Source organism: Phyllostomus hastatus, unplaced genomic scaffold (genome assembly GCF_019186645.2).
Source record: "Phyllostomus hastatus isolate PE091 unplaced genomic scaffold, TTU_PhHast_1.1 phas_contig_1, whole genome shotgun sequence".
In the NCBI taxonomy this organism is placed as follows: Eukaryota; Metazoa; Chordata; class Mammalia; order Chiroptera; family Phyllostomidae; genus Phyllostomus; species Phyllostomus hastatus.
The window spans coordinates 24,139,590-24,161,146 of record NW_025333498.1 but is presented as its reverse complement, the minus strand read 5'-3'; the positions used below and the strand labels follow the sequence as shown (position 1 = coordinate 24,161,146).

Sequence of the window (21,557 nt, the reverse complement as noted above, 5' to 3'; positions counted from 1 at the left end):
GATGGCATCTTTGTACCCGTAGCATCTTATGCTCTTGCCAGTGCATGGCAGGCGGTCAGTGTCCACCACTGAATGCTCTGTATCTAAGCTTCCTCTTATATTCCTGACTTTGGTTAATGGTATCATCCATGCTGTCTCTCAAATTAAAAATCCTAGATTCAGGGTTTTCCCTCACTCTCAGGCTAAGTATCTGTTGTTTCACTTGTTATCTTTCATCGCCAGGGCTGCCATGTCTTCCTTTTCACAGGGCTGTCCAACCTTTTGGTATCTCTGGGCCACACTGGAGGAAGAGTTGTCTTGGGCCACACATTAAATGCATTGCAACACATAATGACCAAAAAATCTCATGTTTTAAGTAGATGTACAATTTTGTGTTAGGCCGCATTCATAGCCATCCTGAGCCACATGCAGCCCATGGGGCACAGGTTGGACACCCCTGATAGAGCTTTGTAACTTTTTTCCTCTGGGATATTTTGAAAATTTTATTCAGTCTCCCTTTCAGGGCTTCTCTTCCATTCATTCCCCCCCGGAGTTATGTAATTAAGACACAGTTGTAATCAAACCACCTAAACACCTGCTATGAGTAGAAACTGACTCATACATATGTACAATCTCATCAAGAGCAAATAACCTCACCATTTTCACAGTGAAATTTTTCGTTTCCTTCACACGTACATTAGTCATGCCTCAGAATCTGTATATATTCTAAACTTTCGGCCTAGAATACTTTTCTCCTTTTCCACAAAAGAACTCCTACTCATTCCTTAATATTTATTTCCCATGTCACCTCTTCTGTGAAGTCCATCATGACTGCCTTGGGTAATATGCTCCCAATAGAGCCACCATTCATTAAAGCCATACTACCTAGATTTGGATACTGACTCTGTCATATTGGCAAGTCACTTACACAGTATGTCCCTCATTTGTCTCATCTATGAAATGGAGATGGTAAAAGTAGCTATATTTGTAATGGTTATGTGAGTTAATTAATATATGTAAAGTACTTCAGCCTTTGTAAGTGCTTAATAACTATTTTCTATTTTTATGTAGCATTATTCACTCCTGTCTTTATGTTCTTGTATATTTTTCTATTATAGAACTTATCCCAAAATGCTGTAACTATCTCCTTATATCTGTGTCTACTCTTGATAGAGTCACTAAGAGAGTCAGCTTGTAGACTGACTTATTTGTCTCTTCAGCCTATTAAAGCACTGAACATGTAGTACTCAGTGAATGTAAAATGAATGCATGTATGAGGGAGCAAATGAATGAATTGAATAAATAAACTTAGGCTGTTTCTGTACATCTCTGTTACACAAATCAGAGTAGATTCAATCTATTAGCCAAGTATTTGTAGAATTCTGCTGGAATAAAATATAGGAAACTCTTTTTCTTGTGCCTTGACCCCAAAAGCTGTCTCATAGTCCTTTTACCTATGGTGCAGCTTTCCCATTGACATGGAAAAGCCACTGGCCCTATTACATAATAATAATGATAATTATTATTATCATTATTATTATTTATTTTTATTTATTTTTGCCTGCTTGGTTCGTGGTTGATTTTTGCAGGTGCTGTTTGACTCCATATTTTCTGTCCCAGATTAGACACCTAACTCAGCATACAGCGAAATCATTATAATCAACTTTGATGGTCACTAAGAAATAAATGTATCCTTTGTGTTCTCAGAAAGGAGATTTGCTTCATTTACTCTTTTCTCCTGATCAATGCTGTTTTCTAATGCCTTTGTGGTGATAAAGAGACTGAGGGGTGGAGGGAAAATCTGGATACTTTCCTCTCTGGGTCACTTTGGATAAAGGCTTCTTCACAGCCATGTTCGGATGATTTATGTACACATTGTGTGTGCAGTAGCAGCAATTATAGAACTACTCCTCCCATTTAACCTGTATCATTCTGAGTGGTCATTCACTGGCCACTTAACATCTGCTACTTGGGTAGCACCATATCCAGACAGGATGAAGAGTCAGAGGATGAACCTCCCATTGGCTTGTTTACTGTGATAGGTGATGGCGTGTGTGGGGGTGGGGGAGAGGTTAAGGTTTGGTTTGAATTATCCAAAATTACGTTTTCTATCGTTATAGAACTAGGATGTATTTGTTGTTTTTCTACCTCTTTTCCTAACTTAGAAATGAGGTAACAAAAAGAAATCTCTCCTCTTTGTACTTTATTTAGCAAAGGTCCTATTTTTTATAATCTTCCATAGCCTCCCAAACACAACATTTATAATATTTGGTACTATTTTTTCATAATATTTGAAAATTGACAAACTGAGGACAGTACAAATCAAAATACCTGTGCCCTCACTAAATCTGTCTAATAAAACTAGTTTAATGCTCTCTACTTGTCATATATAATTGGTAAGTGAATCATAGGACCATTGACTTTGAAGGTTATAAATGAGATCAGAGACCTGTTCATTCAACCACATTTAACTTCTTTCTTTCTTCATGACAGATTGCTTTCTCTTCATCCCTTGGTCACTGCTGTTAGTTCTGGATCTCTTACTTCTTTGCATCTCCTCCTCTTCAGACACTCTGCTGCTGCCTCAGCGCTCCACCAAGTCTAGTCACTCCTCGGTTGTCATGGCTGTTTTCTGCACTCATCACTCTGACCATTCTTGTTTTCTTACACCTTAGTGAATTTCCAATGTCTTACATGTTGCAAAAATCTGCTCACCTCAAACATCTGAGTATGTCAGGGAGAACAAGGCTTTCTTTTTCTCCTTCACCCTTCCAACACATGCCTCAGTCTCTTATCACCCAAATGTCCTCAAAGTTCCTCTCGTTAGTTACTGAAGCTCTTAGCCTGGATTCTGAACTTTTCCCAGTGTATCATTTTGCAACCAGGAATCCCATATTCTCCCAGCTAGTTAGGCAATCTCTTAACTATTTCTTCAGAGCCTCCGTTACTGCCATACAGCCTTTTCAGGTAACTCACTCTTCCTTTGCTTTAGACACTGCCTCAATTATTTTGCTTCTCTTTTCCGCCCTCCTTAGTTTTATTTTCTTTTAATGCATCCATTACATGCATCCATTTCATTAAATAAAATTCAGCAATTTCACTGAATATGCATATCAGACTGTCCTTTCATGTATTTTTAGGTTAATTATGTTGTATCTGTCATACACATATAGATATTTTTCAGTTATCAGTTGCTCAGTAACTACTGCAACAATTAGTGACTTAAAGCAGCAACCTTTTTTTTCGTATCATAAATTCTGTAGAACAAGAATTTGAGAAAATCTCAGCTAAGTGATTCTTCACATAGTGACAGGATTACTTCGTGTCCATTTGGTGGGTAGGTGGGTTTTGCGGGTCTAAGATGGTTTTACTTACCTGATAGGCATCAGAAATGACTACAAAACTGGGCTCACTTGGGACTGTTGACCAGAAGGCCTATTTATAGTCTCCCCATGGTAATCTTAGGGTGGTTAATCTCTCGTGTGGCAGCTCAAGGCTCCTGGAGAGAGTGCTACAACAGGCTTAGGCAGAAGCTACATGGCTTCTTAAGACCTAGCCTTGGAATTTCCAGAACATTATTTCTGTAGCCTCTCTTGGTTAAGCAAATTATTAAGACTAGATTTGAACATAATTGAGAGAAATTAGACTCAATCTCTTCATGAGAAGGACAGCAGAAAAGTTAGTAGTGTTCTCTCTCTCTCTCTGTCTCTGTCTCTTTCTGTCTCTCTTTCTTTATATATATATATATATATATATGTATATATATATATAATATATATATATTTGTGTATTTGACATTTTTATAATAATAGTATCCTAATTTTAGGAAACAGTATTGAAAATAAAGACATCATATTGATTATACATAAAATACATGTTGTCAATAAAATATTCAAACTTAAAAAACATTTCCCTACTTTAGCACCCTCCCATAATACACTCAGCATTTTTTTTTTAGCGAGTAGACTGTAATCTTCTTGGAAACAGTATATATTTTATTTTTATATCCCTAGCAGCTGTCTCAGAGCTTGTTAAATGGTAGCCTCTCAATAAATATTTATTGAATTGACTCGAATTAGTCCTGAATTTTGAGGCTATCGTGGCCAACTTATTGACCTCTCAGTATGTGTTGTAAGGTAGAGTGATATGTAATGAGACATCCAGCCTGACCGAGGGTTTAAGCCATTAGCAGATCCTGGCGCATATGCCGATGAATATGGCTCCAGGAAACACAGATCACAGTATTAGTAAGTCTTCTCCATCTTCCTTCACGCAGTAGAGTGTTCAAGGGATGATCCGTTTAGCAGGTCTATGCCCAAATTTACTGCGTGAGCTAAATAACAAACATTTCAGATTGCTCTGACAAGCTTTCATTGTTTTATAGAAAAGGGAAACAAACAAGACAATTCTATTAATAGGTTCTTGTCATTAGAGAAAAACTAAGTTAATAGAAGTCAATAGTGAGAATCAAAATGTGTTTCGCAATGCACAGCTTTTGGATATAACAAAGTAAATTAAAACACCTTTTTCATCTTGGAAGAAATTTGGTTCTTTAAACTGTGAACTCGTGTTTCTCTGTTAATTTCAAATTTAAAGAACTCTTGGCTGATGGAACCGTTACATGAGCACAGGCGCCGTGTGCATTGTGTGATGTGAGAATCAGAAACTCTGCTGCAAGTCTGTTGTCGTGTCGCTGACAGAGGGTTCCAGCATTTTGATTGGAAGGATGGGTATATTTGGTAATTTGTTTTGATGCTAAAGCAATTTTATGAGCTTTGTTTTAAAGCCCTAAATTTATTTCTATTTTTTCTGCATGTATTAGAAAACAAAAATCACTTCTTGTTTCCAAAAGTCCTACCTACTTCTTGTATCAGTTTGCCTCTACTATTAGGATTATGCATTTTAAGTTATTTTAAACAATTATTACAGTTTACATCATTTTTTTCTCATGTTACTAATATTAGTTGACAATGCTTGGTTAAAGGCGATTTAGGGAACTGAAGTATAAAAATATTGCTATATGTTTTCATGACTTGCTTATGAAAGACTTTTTTGTTGCTGTTTTTGCAGACTTAAAAACTAAGGCATGAGATTCTAGAATAACTCACCCAGGTCCTGTAAGACAATAGTAGACCCGGGAAGATGATTACTTTTTCATGATCATTCTCTCTCTTTCTAGACCTCTCCAGCTCTCTTGTCCACCTTTAAATACCTTTTCCAACATTAATGAATTTAATAGGCTCCTACATTTAATACTTAAGTTTATACTTTATAGTCTTTTCATTGAAGAGTTACTGTTTTAGTGATAATTTGTTTTCATTGCTAGCTACTTATATATTCCTTGTATTTATAGTTTTTTTCTTACTGTAAATTATTTCTTTACATACATTCCTACAAACTGTAAATTTTATCTATATGTAGTTTTTATTTCCAATTTTACACCTCTAACCCCTCCTTCTCCCTAGATTTCAGAAATAACTTAGTTTTCTGCTGATTCTTCCACTGGGCAACCATTTTATTTCATTGTTTTTGAAGTGATGCAGTAAGAGAAAAATGGCTGCCTTTTGTTTATTTCCTTGTACATTAACACAATGACATCATCAAAGATATTAGCTAGAATGTACATATCTTTAAAAACCCAGAGGTGCACAATAAGTCAGGAGTAGTCTGGTCTTTCCTTTTTTTCCCCCCTTTAATGCCCCAAGGTTTTGTAGCTTCAGCGTAGCTCGTGTATGCAGAGGGAAGAATGAGCATGAGCATTTGGGAACAAATCCATGAAAACTGTGGTGCTTCAAACATACCTGAGTGTTTTTCAGTGTTAAGAACACCCACCAAAAGGCATTTACTTAAGTCATGAACCATTCTAAATCAATGCTAACCCTACAAAAATATCATAAAGATATTAAATCATTGTATTTAGGAAGTGGACTTTTTAGCCACACTTGCCTATTCTGTCTTTAAATTATTCTTAAAAACTTCTACTGACACAAAAAAATTTGTTATGTTTCTAAAAATAATTTATTAATGGAAGGCTTAAGCAGGTATATATATTTACTGTTTTCAAGATTACTGAATTATTTATAACCACTATTAAAATGCACTGTATGTACATCTAACTATACAGAAAATTTGTTGTCTGATTTTATGTATGGTGTCTCTGACTTTTCCTTCTGTGTTCTTTGTTGCATTTTGCTTTATCATAAGATTTTCATTGAGGTGAACAAGCAACAAGCTTTCAATTGCCAATTCAATTTTAGATAGATTATTAAAAATATGAGAAATAGATTTTTAAAAATCAAATTCCAATAGCTAATTTTTTTAAAATTTGGAAATCCACAATCCATTTTCAAATTTTGAGGAATGATTTTAAGTGTTTATTTTTAAAAATACTTTTAGAAAGATAATCTCACTATGGACACACACTTGAATCTATTAATTCAATATTTATATAGCAGAAAATTCCTGTATATGTTGAGTAGTCAGCTCTGAAACTACTTGTTAACACTGAAATCAGATAAGGTAAACCACATGCTTTATTGAGGTAAGCTGTCTAAAATAAGTTACTGCAATTTTAAGAATTAATATGAACCACATGTTCTTCAGATCTTTAAATTGAAATCTTCATTGTTCTTTTAAGTCAGCTGTTCTAAGAACGTGTCATCTTTTGAGAAGATAAATTAATCATCTACCTCATTCATATACATCAATAAGAGAGTCACCCTCTCATCTACTTTGTCAAAAGTAATTCAAAGATCTCTTTTTATTAATTTATAGTATATATTAGTGATTGAGATTTTCATAGAGGAGATTTTTGAGGGAAACAGCCACTTACCCTTTTAGAAAATAACCTCTGCCAAGAAAAAGAAACACCAGCAATCTAAAGGTTAAAATATACTGTCAAATCATTCAGTTAAGCAAGGCTCTTTAATAACATTTGTACAAAAGTACTTTCAGAATGCAGAAGGTAGGAAACAGCCTTTTGCTAGTTCCCCTTCCTTAAATTATTATTCAGCCTCTTATTAAAATAAAATCTAGTTAACTTCCTTTGAATGCTGCTGGCTCGAACGTTTTCTATAATGAAATAAATTGGGTGAAGGGATTTCCTTAAGTTGTGCTGCATAAATGACTTAGAGCAGCTTCAGAGTCTGTTATTCCTTCCTCCTAGCAGACCTCAGCTGATAAAAATATCCATAGACACAGTGAAGTCAGTGGCATGCCTGGCTTTCTCAGACAAAACTCCCATGTGATCACATATAGGCAGCCTCAGTGAGGCTGATGCCGTGCAGCTAGCAGTAGGTAATGAGTCTTTGTGCAGAGTGAAGCTCTTGTCGCTGAACAATAAAGCATACGGTACCAGCAATAAAACACAGGGCTGGCAAATTTAAGAAGATTCCGCTGAACCAGGAAGAATAGTGCCTTTGGTGATGCTGACACATATTATAAAATGAGAATCAATCTCTTTTGGATTCTAATGAATAAAGACTGCAAGGACTAAGACTACAGCTATTTGAACAGGTCAGTGATTTCATAAATTACTCCAACACATTACTCCTTGTGTTTATTGGAATTAAATTAGAATGGGCTGATGTGTTTTTTGCCTTACACAAAAACTTTGCAAAATATTTGCAGTGGTAATATGAAGGATGCACTTGAATTGACCCCATGTGATTAAATTGTTGATATCATCAGATGTGATGGAGAAATGTTTATATGATCATAGCAACCTGAAAACTTATTTATCCTATTTAAAAATGTATGGATAAGAGAAAAAATCCTCCAACAATTTTAATCTTCTTTACGCAGGAATAATATAAAGCAGAATACTACTAATAAATACCTCAAATAAAAAGCTTCAAATTTATTTTTTCCAATATTAAAAAGTATTATATTGCAATAGTTTACAAGTCTTATAAATTGGAAGAAATATCATTCAGAATTTATTGATGTCTTTCAGTATGCTGCAAGAGGAAGGCTTGGAATATTTAATTATTTCAATAAAAATATTTTAAATAAGTTTGAAATGTTAGTAAATGCTATCTATTAGAAAAATGCATTCTATATTTAAATATAGTAATACATATTTATATTACTCTGTTGTGTGCCTTTTATTTTTTATGTTATATTTCCTCTCATAGATGGAAAATATTGTTGCATAAAGCCTTTTATTTCATAGATATTATTCACTCACCAGTGAAAAAACCAAATTAGCTTAATTATTAAAAGAATGGATTAATTATGTGATGATGCCTATTTCCTTTGGCTCACCATTCAGAAAAGAATATGTGCCTTCATGTGTATTTATGAAAATATGTACACACATGACCTCTGTATCTAGAAAATAGCCACTTCTTAGGTTTATGATCAGTAGGGAAGTTTATGTTTAAATAGAGAGATTGCTGTGTGTAGGGAGACAAGGGAAGAAATAACTCTAGCAAATTGTAGCACAACGCTGAACATCTTTGCCAAAAACAGACAAGCATTGCTGCTACGTGAATCTTTAAATTTCAATACACAGTTTAACTTTGCTCTACATTTTTACTGCTATGTTGTTTTAGAGATATCCTGGGACCTCAATCCTTTATAATTAATTTCTTGGACACCATTTAGAATGATCATCTTTAAGACACTAGGGCATATTTAATATTTTATAGAATTATTATAGTGACTTCACATATTTGTATAGTAACTAAATAAATTTATGCCTATAAAATGCTGTTTAAACTATAACAAAAAGAAATATCTTATGTCCCTTGATTATCCTTACAATACTATGTATTCCAATGGAAATAAAAATCAGCTATGTTTCAAAAACAAGGGCAGTTAATGAAAAATTTAAATTGGCCTTCCACATGTATTTAAATGAAGTATTTGCCTATGTGGGTTTCCTTAGTTACCGTAGCCGATGTGACAGCTTCTTCTGGGGGCAGCAGGGAAAGCAGGGCTCTAAAACAGTTAAAAACCACTTATCCATTAATAGACACGGGGGCTGTGATACTGCCAGCCCAGTGAAGTCCATGCCCACTCCCCTCGCCTATTCCAGCTCTCCGGTGATTCAGGTAATTCTGGCAGAGCTGCAGCTCCACAATCCTTACCCAGCATTCCGTTTCAGCTGCTGGAGGGCTGCCTGAGCCTTATGCAAATGAGATCAGCTCCGAGGCTTTGACTGCAGAAGCAGAGGAGGGAGGCAGAGGGAGTTCAAAGGTCACAGGGCTGGTGGAAAGCTGGATCAGTTGCCTGAAAAAAAGAATGCATTGGGCTCCTCTGCAGCAGTGTTTTGCAGCAGTTAAATGAAGTGTGCTTTATTTCTCAGAGTGAAGATTTTACAGCGCGTGTGCCGTAGTCGTTTAAAGTGCACGCAGGTACGGTGATAGATTTCCTGATGCGCCTGATTTTATTTCTATAAAGACACTTGAGAAGGATTGGCTACTTTAATTCATTGCGAAAATTAACAGGGTATTCCCCGTTTTCAGACTTCCCTTAAGTAGTTTACTCTTATCTGAATGTTTTCTGGATTTGAAACATGGGTGTTTTGTTCGAATGAAATTAATTTCATGTGAGAAAATACTGGATTTGAGCTTTGAATAATTACAATGTAGGGGAAAGTTTTTGATTGCAGAGAGATACCTGGGTTGAAACATCTCGATAAATGTCAGGATTTACAATGTCTGGAGAATTTTCATATTCTTAAAAAATGTGTTTTAAATAAGAACTGGGTTCCTAGCTCGTAATTCTTGTGAGATTATCTTGAATTAAGTAACAGAATTCTTTTGTTCATTTCCAACATGACATCATGACAGTTTTAATAAGTTATATTTCATTTCATTTTAGGAGAGAGTGTCAGTTTGGAGAATCTTCATTTTATATTTTACTGCTAAACACTTTTTCAGATAAATAATTTCCTATTTTGGTATTGCATCCTTTAAGTGCTTCTGTAACTTTCCTAATTGTTTTTAATTTTCTTTGGGACTCTTTAGATGATGTTATTTTTAATTAAACATGTTCAGCTTCCTATGACATTCCCTTTTAGTTAACTCTGGATAGTAAAGTGATCCCCATAAATGTCACAGGAAGGGCAGAAGTCTTTTTTTTCTATGCACTAAAAATCCCACTTTTGTATAATGTGTAATTGCATTATAGTAGAATCTGACCTGTAGCAAACAAATATGTACTCACTTTTATTATTCATATTGCTTTTTTATTTCCAAAACATATTTTAAATAAACTTAAAGCATGATCAAAGTATGTTTATCCATATCATTAAAAATTTAAAATATATCAGTTCAGCAGCTACAGTGTTGATGGGAAATAATGTGATTTTAATTTGCAACAAGTCAGCATCTGTCTGCATCACAGGTTGTATGTTTATGAAAATATTTTGTAAACATGAAGAAGTGAAATAATGTTTAGCCATGAAATTACTGCTTTATGCTTTTATATTTGCATAAGATAATTTAAAATGAATTTTATAAAGCTTACATACAAAGAGCTAGCACATGTTTAGATAAACTTAATTACTGTCTTTGCACTGAAAAGATGGTGTTAATTTATTATCATAATTAAGACTTGGTAGTTTGGCAACAATATCTTTTATTTTAAAACTAGGGAGGGGATGGTAGAGGGTGGACCAAAGCAAGAAGTTGACCAATGAAACAGTGAAGGACAATTATTTCAAATGTTTATGAAATCACTTGGCTGTAATCACTCAGGTCCAGATTCTCACCCTTTATCACTCTGTGGGAACATTGTGACATTTATCTAGTATCCTGAGATTAATTTAGGAAAAGGAATTCGTGTTTGGGTGTTTCCTAAAAATACAGGCTGCCAATTTTTCTAAACTCTTTCTCTTTTGAAACTATCAATAATGACTGCAGCTAAAGGAGATACAGTTCAAATAAAGTGTTCCTTCTTATGTTGAAGGGAATATGCTTTCTTCTACTTAAAATAACATTGTAAATGTTTGTCTTAGATGTGTGTATATATATATAATTATGAAATGGATGCATATACACATATATATTACATTATATAATATAATATATATATTATATATTATCTGTGCATATGTATATTTTTTACAAACAGCCAAATAAAATCTTTCCAATGATCCATAACATTTAATTCAACAATTTGGAAAAACAAAAATTTTGTATTTTACTTTTAACTTAGGTCATGTCCATAGTTTGGACATACTAACCTCTGTGTGTGTTCTAGGTAGAGCACAGGAAGGAAGAAAGAAAGGACCGAGTTTAAAATTAATTCAGGCAGTCCAGTACTATTTACTTTGTAAATGCAATTGCTACCAGTTAGCACACTCTGAATATAGAAATAAACTTAGTGTGGGCAGGAAAGGAGAGCCTGTGAAGATTCTTAGAGAAAACATATTCGACAAATGTGAAATAAAGAGAATTGTTGTGCTTCCATGAGCCAAGAGAGCGTTTCATACGACCTAGGGCAATTATATGGCTTTGAATATCCTGGATAATTTATGTCTCTATGCAAATTCACTCAAAACCTTGAAGTCTTTTTTGCATTTGCTTCAGCCATACTACAGTACAAATCTCAGCAGTATGTACTGGTCTGGGTATTTAAATGTATATGAAAATGTATTTGTGTAAATGCACCTCAAATCAAATTTGGAAAGTAGAGTAAATAGAGTGATATAAAAACAAACCATTGAAGGGTAGGCAGTTAGCATACTTGAAAAAATGGTGCTACATCAGCCTTCAAAGGAATCTTTAAGGACTTCAAAAATTAATTTCCTACATTCATATTACCATTCTGTCTTTGTCATCACTTGAAACTAGATATTGTAAGCCTGTAAAAGGTTTTAGGGTAAACATGTTGCACTCAGCCTAGCAATATGGAAGAGAATCTAAACTCTACAGATAACTGTTATTTCAAAATTATAAGTGTAGGTTTTAAGTTGTACCATTATATGTGTCCTTCCCTTGAACTCCTGGTGTTTATGAAATAGAAAGAATAACAAAATAACTTGTATAGAAAAAAATGCCCAAAATAATCAAGTATTCAACACAATCAGATTTGTTTATTTTAACCTGTCATTTCCTAAAAAAGATTCAACACATTGCCTTTTTAATCACTGATTCTGGAATTTATATAGAATCATATCAGTTGTATTGAAAAGTATAAGTATAATAAAATTGTAAATTTTATATTTATTCCATATTTTAGGCACATAGCAATGCTATAATAATACATTGTCTAGAACAGTTGGAAAATAATCTGTGCTAAATAAACCAGTTTTCCAAATAAGTAAAGTTTTATAGCTGTAATGTCCAGTTTTTTAAGATATCAATTGCTTTCATGGAAGCAAAACATAGTACACATCATTCTGCTTTGTTGAACAGAGTGGAAATCAGTTTAGGCTTTTCTTTGTGGCATAAGAAGCATTATTCCCACCGTTACACTGACTTACTGCAAAGGATAAAACTGTTCTCGAACACCAAGTGGCAACGCTATTACATGCTTTTGCATAAAATTGTACATGCTTTTAATATATTTACATACTTTTAATTTTACTCTCTTTTCTTGTATTAATATTTATTTTTAACACAGTGAATAATTGCTTCTTATCTGAGAACAACCCAAAAGTCAAGTTTATGCACCTTGTGTTATATTAAATTCTAAATCATTTAGACTTTGGTGGGCAAAGGGAGAGAAATAAACATCCCTCTATACTTCTTCTTTATACTAAACTTCTGACACATACACATAACTAGTATATTGAGCATGGGAAAACAGAACATAAACAAAATCTATCTTAGTTTTTCTTATTTTCAGGATTTGGAAAATCATGTTCGAACTCCACATAAATTAGAAGTTGTTCTTGTTGCAGCAGTGAGACTCTGTCATATTAAACCATCAACAGGAATTTGAAATTACTTTGTCTAGTAGGAAAATGAGGAATTGCTAACAGGTGTACCAAAGAAAACATACAGACTGTTTCTTTATTTATGGCAATTGACTAATCATTGGTGTCATATACCTACTCTTGCCAATTTCAGGAGTTGTGGTCTAATTCACTGTCAAATCCTGGAGCTCTGAGATTCTCCACCTCTCACCACTGTGCTAGCTGGGAAGAGTTACTACCTTGGCAAACCTTCAGCTCCATGCAAGCTTATGAATCCACATATTCATTTAGAATGCATTTAGTTGTGTGTGTGTGTGTGTGTGTGTGTGCATGCGCACGCATGCGTATACATGCATACATTTTCAATTTCCACCAAATCACACAAGAAAAGTAAAACAACTGAGCTGTCAATCCTTCTTTGAAAATTTACTCATTTAATTATGTGTTAAGATACACAAGGTAGCTAATATCATACCCACTAATAGGTGTTCTCATCCACTCTGAAAAATTTTGAACTTCTGAAGCAATATTGATTCCATGAACTTAGTGTCAAAAGATGATCTGTAAGAATGAGGACTAGTCCAAAATATTGGGGAAAAGCTTCTTATTCTGGACTTCGTTTGTCCAATAACATTTTAAAAAGCCTGAGAACTACTTGAACAAAGCTGGGTTATATTGTTAAATACAATAAAACTTTGTAAATTTAGGGCAATTCATGAACAACTAAAAAACCAGGAAAATACTGTATATTCTTTTCTTGATAGGTAAGTGCTTTTATTATGTATTAGATATGTGAGTTCAATTCTATATAAGGGAGTGTGAAGAAGCTGAATAGGATAGTGGTTAGGAGGCTTAAGTTCAAGTTCCAAACCTGGTGTCATTTCCAAGGTATTATCTGCCTCTGAACAATTCATGTGGCCTTGGACGTGGTACTTGAAATTTGCAAGCTTCATCTTTTTTGATCTACAAAGTGGGGATAATTGTGTTTATCTTGTAGATTGTTTATGAAAATGAAATGGCATAATGCATGCCTGACACATACTAAGAGCATTATAAAGAATTGCTAATATTACTCTTTTTCAAACCATAGGAATTGATTCTCTTGTGTTGGTAAGGCAAGTTCAGGTAAAGCCTCGAGTTGGAGAATCTTGATGAAACACCTTAGAGGTTAGTGAATGAAAAAGAGACATTTTCCAAAAATAAAAACCCATGAGGAGTTCATTGGAGGCCATACTGCTGAGAAGCGCTGTGGTGGTACCAAGCAGCTGAGAAGCTGAGAAGGCAGGCAGTCACTTTACAGTCATCAGGGTTCGAACTGTATGTGTTTCATCGGTACCTTCAATCTTTCCATCTGGGAGAACAATAACCACAAAATCCTCACATAGGTGGTACATGTAGTTTTCTGAGTTCTCTTATTTTATATTCTTTTTTTTGGTTTTTAAGTTTTTAATCTTTGTGCCTTTGCTCTACTGTTTTTCTATGTCCATATTGACTTTGTATAATCAAGTCACTAGTCTTTCATCTCTGCTCTATCTAGAGTTCTTTTCTCATCCACAGACTGTGGACTTTCTATTATGGAGGAAATCTGGCCCAAGAAATACTCACTGAGCCAGTGCTATTATGGAGCATAATGAATATAATTCTACCTAATGACTTAAAAGTACTAATTTGTCTGAATCATGAAACATTCCCTATATCATGGATTTATCATTGCTATTTTAAACTTCCTCTGTATCAGAATGATGTTTAGAAATACTGAGTTAATTCATTTGGCCAAAAGTTTTTTCAAAAGAAATTTAGAAAATATATCTACATTTTTTTACTTAAGTGACTCTAATAACACACTTAGAAGCGCTTTTTGATTAATTTACATTGGTAACAAGTGTTGGTAAAATTGGTGGGGAGGGATATCATGATTCTCTGCTTTTGTGAAATTTAATTGTAATGGGGAAACCTCTAAATGGTGGCTTTCTGACTTTTAAAAGATTGTATGAGTTTGGTGTGACTTATTTCTATTGTAAACACATTTTAATTTGTGCTAGTAGAACTTTCACTGAGAATTGGAAATCTAGGTATTTAATCTTATAGTCTATGTCATTTTTACTAATTGCTGCTCAATGCAATGTCAGCTGCAGGTTGAATGACTGCGTATCGTTCTCTGTCTTAGGTAGCAGAAACCTCTGTCTTGCTTAAGGTGGTGATTTCTTTTAAAGAAAGTCCAGAGTACTTTTCTCTACTTATTCTAATTCTAAAATCTCTTTTATTTTCTGCATGCTATTTTTGGCAGGAGCCCAATGCATGGATGGGAATGGTCCTAAAGCTTGGCCGTGTTTGATTTTGATGTCCACTTTAGAATACTTTATGAGGCAAATATTTTTAAAAGATCCTTTCCATTCAAACTATTCTGATGATTCTTCTGAAGGAAAAGGACGTCATATCTCTTAAATATCCTTCGATCTACACTGCTAGTCTACTTCATTATTCAGTCAGAGACTTTTTAAAAGACTGAAAAGAAACTTAAGTGCTAAGGAGAAAAAAAAAGTATTACCTTCCAATGGTGCAATAACAACTCTAAATTCTTCATGCCTGTCCTGTGTGGTCTTTTTTCCCTTAATGTGGTAAGCCTTGCAGTCATCTAAGGAATTAGGATAAGTATTGTTCTTTAGTCTTATTAGCAAGCATATAAAATAAATTTTTCATTGGTACTTTTGTTGGTACAGTAGGAAAAATAAACTTACAACAAGCATTTGATCAATTTTCAACAGTTGCAAAAGCCTTACTATGTTTTTGGTTGATTTTTCTCTGCTCTTGCTAGCTAAAAGAGCATCCTGAAAGTTAACTTTTGGGAAGGACTTTGGGCTTTCAGTCTGTATGTACTTTATGATACTGTGTTGCCAAATTCCAAGTAGTGATCAACGTTTAGAATTAAGAAGCATTAAAAACCCAGTTCTGGCTATATGTAATGCATAATAACCCCAATAGCAGGGAACAGAAAATTTCTTGGGGTCCCTCCAGCCAGAGTCACTAAGAACCCCTTTACCATTAGTAAGTAGAGTTGCCATCCATCCCTGTGTCAGCAGGGTGTAAATTACTTTAGCTGCTGCAATTTGCATACAATGAGAGGAGGGTATGCGCATTAGAGGCTCCAGGAGGCTACAATTTTATCATTCACTCCCAGGTAGTGGAGACTGCATTGCATTAGAGTCTGTCCTCTGGTTATGCCCTGCCCCTTATTTTGATAGAAGTGGAAACTGAGAAGTGGAAAAAGAGAGAGGAAATCCTCTTATTTAAAATTAGGCCACTTGTTAGGAGCTGATCCAGGATTAGACTCCAAAGTGAAGACCATTCATTTACTAAGTAGGCTGTGGAGTATACATTCAGTCCATGAAGAACCTCATGGTCAAGGGCAAGAAAATGTGATGTAAATCAGCAATTATGATACAGCATAAGTACTGCAAACATATCGAGCAGGTGCTATGAATGCAGAGGGATCACTTAATCCAGTGGGGTGCTGGTCAGGGAATGTTTCTTGGATAAAGTTTGGGTCAAGACTCTCAAGCAAATGATCTACATTTCTGAAATCTCAGTTTCCTTTATTAAAACTACCTTACATAGTCTGGGAAAAGATTGCAGGGAATAGGTACAAAGTATCTGGCCCTAGTAGGTACTCACTAAAGGCTGACTGGCATTATTATAAATGGAGCGAGGCACTCTACGTTTTTGGAAAGACAGACACCATTTTGAGGAAAATGTACTCAACCCAGAACCATTCTAGTCAAGTCTTCACCAAGCCACAAAGTTAACAGACAAGGCCAGTTTTGGCAACCAAGAGAGCACTGAAGAATGAAACCCTTAAAAGTGGTTGGGGATGTCCCCAGGAGATGCAGTAGGCCCTTTGGTACACATGGCAGAAAAAACTGAGGGAGCCAGAAAGAAACCTTCCCTATAGTGGACAACCTGTTGGCAAAGAGAACAGGAGGTGACAGCTGCCCACACTTCAGTGAATCACTTCTCCAATTTCTGCATATTCACCCAAGCTGGGGTGATGGTAGAAATCACCAGAGAAGGTTCTTAACCAAGTGTCTGTGGATAGATGGTATGCATTTGTGCTTCTCTGCACTTTTGTCCTGGAGAAAGCATTTCTTTTTTTTCATCAAATTCTCCAACTGCAAATCATCAAGCTGAAAAGTGTTGAAATCCGAAGCACACCAAAACTCAAGGTCACAGGCAACTCTGGCACAAAGAAGACATACATAATGGGGGAACCCTGAATCATTTCTCAAACAAAAATATTCATTAGGCAAGAGTGCTCCCAGGGTTCTTGGCTGAAGCAGACACCTGGACAAGAGGTGTATTTGGCCATCTTGTGCTTTGATTCTCACATTGGCAGGTGACCAGCAGCATTTTTCACATTGGTGGTACTCCATGGAAACACCTTGTGGGATTTTACTTTGTAAAATCATTGCCAAATCCCTATCCTCTTGGTGGCAGTTATGTTAATTTCTTGCCAATTGGATTAAGGCAGAAATGGCCCTCATATTGTGGGAAAAAGATATCTTTCTGTTGTTTAGAAAAATACATAAGCATTCTGAGAATGTGTGCAGTCACAATTGTTCAGGACACTAAAATCTGATGCCAACTTCTTAAAATAATGGTTATCGTATTTAGCAGAGGCTACAGCTTATAGTCAGTGTGTGATAACAGGGTAAGGGCAGTAGTAGTGTCAGCATTGGGGCAGAACATCACAGGCTACTCAACATCATGGTTTAAAAATTAGGGATGAAAATATGTAATATAAACTAATGGGTAAAACTGTATCCTGATAGGAACAAAAGTGGATAACTGAAGATATCATACCAAGAAATAAAAATAACACATTTATTGTTTATTTTTTACTGAGTTCTCCCTTCTTAAACATTGGAATGAAACCTATACACCATCAATTGAGCAATGTCCTCTTCATCCTCTGTCTGGCCCTAAGAACAATCTGGTTGATGAAGTGTGACATTGTGAATAACCTGGCTTTTGCCAGCTAAGCTCTCCCACCTGCTACCACAGATGAGCCACACACCAGAATCTTCACCGACTTGTTTGCAATGCCTTTCATCTCATCATTTGAATTTGGTGAAGGCCGGGCCCATTGCTGATTTACACACAAAGCCTTCCGTAATCAAAGTCATTGGAATAGAACTTTTACCTAGCTTCTTAGCTTTTTGTATTTGCTGGAAGAATTTGATGAGAACGCAAAATAAATTATTTTGTTCTTTGACAGTTCTGAAGAAATATTCCCCATGTTGCAACACAGGGTGTTTAACATCCTGCCTTGCTGTAGTCCACCTCACCAGGTAGAAGGGTCTCTGTTAATGACCATTGCAGTTAAAGGTCACTCTCACTTTTATTAACTATAATAGTAGCAATTGAGCAACGCACAGGGTAAACCCAGGCTTCCAGGTAAAAGTGAATGGAAGGCTCTGTATGCCTCCTTTTGCTCCTGACAGAGTAGCACATAACGCTCCTGGTTAAGCAGCCTCCATAGAATAAGGACCTACCAGGTCAAATGACCAGAAACTCACAGCTCACCACCTTTTTCTCCCCATTACTATACAAGGAAATTTTTGCCATGCCAAAATTACCTCCTTTTAAATATGTATTTCCTGCATCAATGATAGGCCAAGGCTGCCCTTCACCTATTAAACATCACCTACCTCTCACTTTTTTTCCCATTGTTTGATAAGTTCATTATTTACCTTCGTGATCTTATATGCTTTATTTATTGGGTTTTATCTGGTTGGTTGAAGGCAGAAATATGTATGGCAGTAGCAGTTGCTAGGTGGCATTTCTCATGTAGATGTGTTTGTTGATTTCATAGTCATTCTATTTTCTAACCAAGAGCCAAGAGCACCAGTTAGGGTTGGCAGAGGAAATGCAGGGTGCCCAGTTAAGTTTGAATTTCAGATACACAGCAAATAATACATAAAAATATATCCCAAATGGAATTTATTGTATCTAAAATTCAGATTTAACCGGGTGTCCTATATTTGTGTTTGCTAAATCTGGCAACCTTAAAGTGGTTCTGCATATCAAATAATTTACTCCTCAGAATGGAGGGATTGATGGTATTCTTAAGGCATTTCTTCTGTAGTCATTTCTTTAAAATATATAGCAAAGCATTAGAAATAGGGACAGATGTAAGAAGGAAAAAGGATTACACATGAAGTGAATATAAATGCAATAGTAAGAACTCAATGTGTTACCTGTGGGAGCTGTGAAATATTTGGGCTGTCAAAAGAGGGATATAAACAAGACTTCAGCAAATACCTTAAGTTTAGCTTCAGCTCTTCTTCCAAAGTCACTAAAATGTTCCTTCTTACCTAACTTCTTGATTTGGCATTCTGTGCCATGCTCTCCCACTCATCTTCACTCTACATCCTTCTGGCTCTTTTTATTACCCCTAGAAATATATTAAAGAAAATAATTATAATTATAACCATAGGAAACCTGGTGTAGCTTATCAGCATTTTTTGGAGGAAATGGAAAAACACACTTCTTTACTACTTTTCATTAAATGTGTTGATCAATGGTTACATCTAATACAAATATGAAGTAAATACTATATGTTAGATATCCAAGATCACAGATGTTTATTAGAGTTTTTAAATAAAGTTGTTATTAATTAAATTTGACAATAGAAAGGGCATGTGGATGCAGGAAGAAAGGCACCTGTCCAAGCAGTGAAATCATGGGCTGTATTAATAAATGAAAAAATAAGATAAATCCGTGTTAGCCAAGGAGAGAATATTGGCTTTGAAATATAATTGAATTTATTGAAGCCTCTGAGTGAGAGAGTCTCTGGAGTATTCCCTAATTGGGTGGCTCCCTGCCTTCTCGCCGTGTAGTTGAATGATCAAAGGGCTGGCACCTGACTCGAGATGGCTAAATCGTTGTTCACCCCTTGGAACATTAAACTTGAAATGTGAGACACAGAGAGCTGTTGCTGGGTTTAAACTTGGTAACAGTAGCGCTCTAGAGAATAGATCAAGGAATTTCTACAGCCATAATCCTAGAAGCTGTCCTTATTCATACATTTCCTCAATTGGGGATTTAGCTCTCTCAGATTGCATGAACTAGTTCAGTATTTTTCCAACAGATGTCTTTGTGCTTAAGTTAGCTAGAATTGGCCTTTGGGTTGCTTGTGAGCAAAAAAAAAAGTATGACATTTTGAGGTCAATTTCCTTTCTCCTTTTGATTTTCATTCAATCAGATACACCAGATATTGTGTTAGTCAGGAGAGAGAGAGTGGTGAATGAGATGGACATGATTTCTGCTTCACGGAGGCTTCAGTCCAGCAGAGAAAACAGACACCGATGAAGTAATTAAAGTATAGAAATGAAAGGGCTTCATTTACAAATATTTATTAAGCACCTATTATATATAAGGCATTTGTCTAGATCCCATGGAACACCAAGAAAGAAAACAAAGATCTTTGTCCTTAATTATTTTAGATGTGGGTGAAAACAGTAAGTAATAAACTTGCGTTTCTGTGCAAATACATATATAAATAATGTGGACTCAGAAGGTGGTAAGTGCTATGGGAAAAGAAATTTTAAAAATGAACCAACAGGAACAGTATATCTAAAAGCTTAGAGGCCAGAGAGAAATGACAGGGTGGAGAAACTGAAAGATTATTAGAGCTAAAATATTGACAGCAAGGTTAGTGGCTCAAAAAGAAGATGAGGAGGTTAGCCAAACTAGATTGTTAAGGACTTAATAAGCCATTTTGAGGATTTTGAACTTTATCCTAAGGCAATTCAAAGCCACTTAAGAGTTTTAAACTACAGACTGTCATGATCAGATTTGCATTTTAAATTTATCATTCTGCTGGCAACCTGGAAAACTCATTGAAAGCTACAGTAGTGGCTGGGAGAGAATAATCAGGAGGCTTTTGTCCTAGTCCAAGTGAGAAATGGTGATGCCCTTGACTAGCATGCGTTTCATGAATTAGAAAACATTAGCTGTGTGAAAATGGCTGTTATCCAAGTTTACATTCTCAGCTATTCATATTTAGAAAAATGAATACCAACCCAGCTTTATCTTCTGCCTAAATTCTTGTATTCTTTACTTCCCTAGTGAGATAGTATAGACGATATAGGAGAAAAACACATGCTCTGTTTACCACTCCACTGTTAGGTCTAGATTAAGGGTACATACTGGTAAACAGTGGGTCATCTGACCCTATAGTTTGTTATGACATCTTTTACACTCATATTTTTTAAAGTCTATAAAACTAGACAGGTGTTATGCTTGGTTGCTGCACAAGCAATTTATCACTTAACCAGTTTTATGGGTGTATGTTGCCGTTATGCCCTCCTGTAATTATTTAACATTTTAATTTCAAGCATAGATATTAATTCTACTCTAAGTGGTGAGTTCCTTCTTTTCATTGACCTGGGTCTAGCTCAGGCTCTTTCAGTCCCAAAAATGTACACTGAAATTATATCCAACCTTCAGCTCCATTGTTTCAAGTCTTGCTTGTTCCAGCTGTAATAACAAAGGGAAAAAAGACATATAATTCTTTTATCATTACTCCAAAGGTTTCTCCTCTCATTCTTGAGGAAGCGAGAAAGGAAAAGTACCAAGTACCACCTTTTACCATATTGGAACATGGTTCCCCGTGGCTCAACAAAGTGTCTTTGATTCTCGAGAAATT

At 35.3% G+C, this 21,557-nt stretch overlaps 1 protein-coding gene across 3 annotated transcripts in view; it reads left to right on the top strand.

The window, feature by feature from the left end:
- CSRNP3 (cysteine and serine rich nuclear protein 3) overlaps positions 1-21,557 on the top strand; it is a 197,354-nt gene that overhangs the window by 95,890 nt on the left and 79,907 nt on the right. Inside the window, exon 1 of one of the 3 annotated variants that reach the window (XM_045860906.1) lies at positions 7,322-7,494. The exons of 1 other annotated variant lie outside the window; for it this stretch is intronic. The gene's annotated coding sequence lies outside the window, so the exon portion shown is untranslated. Of the gene's footprint in view, positions 1-7,321; positions 7,495-9,233; positions 9,339-21,557 lie in introns of those variants that run through there. One more of the 3 variants, XM_045860812.1, reaches the window with a different exon arrangement.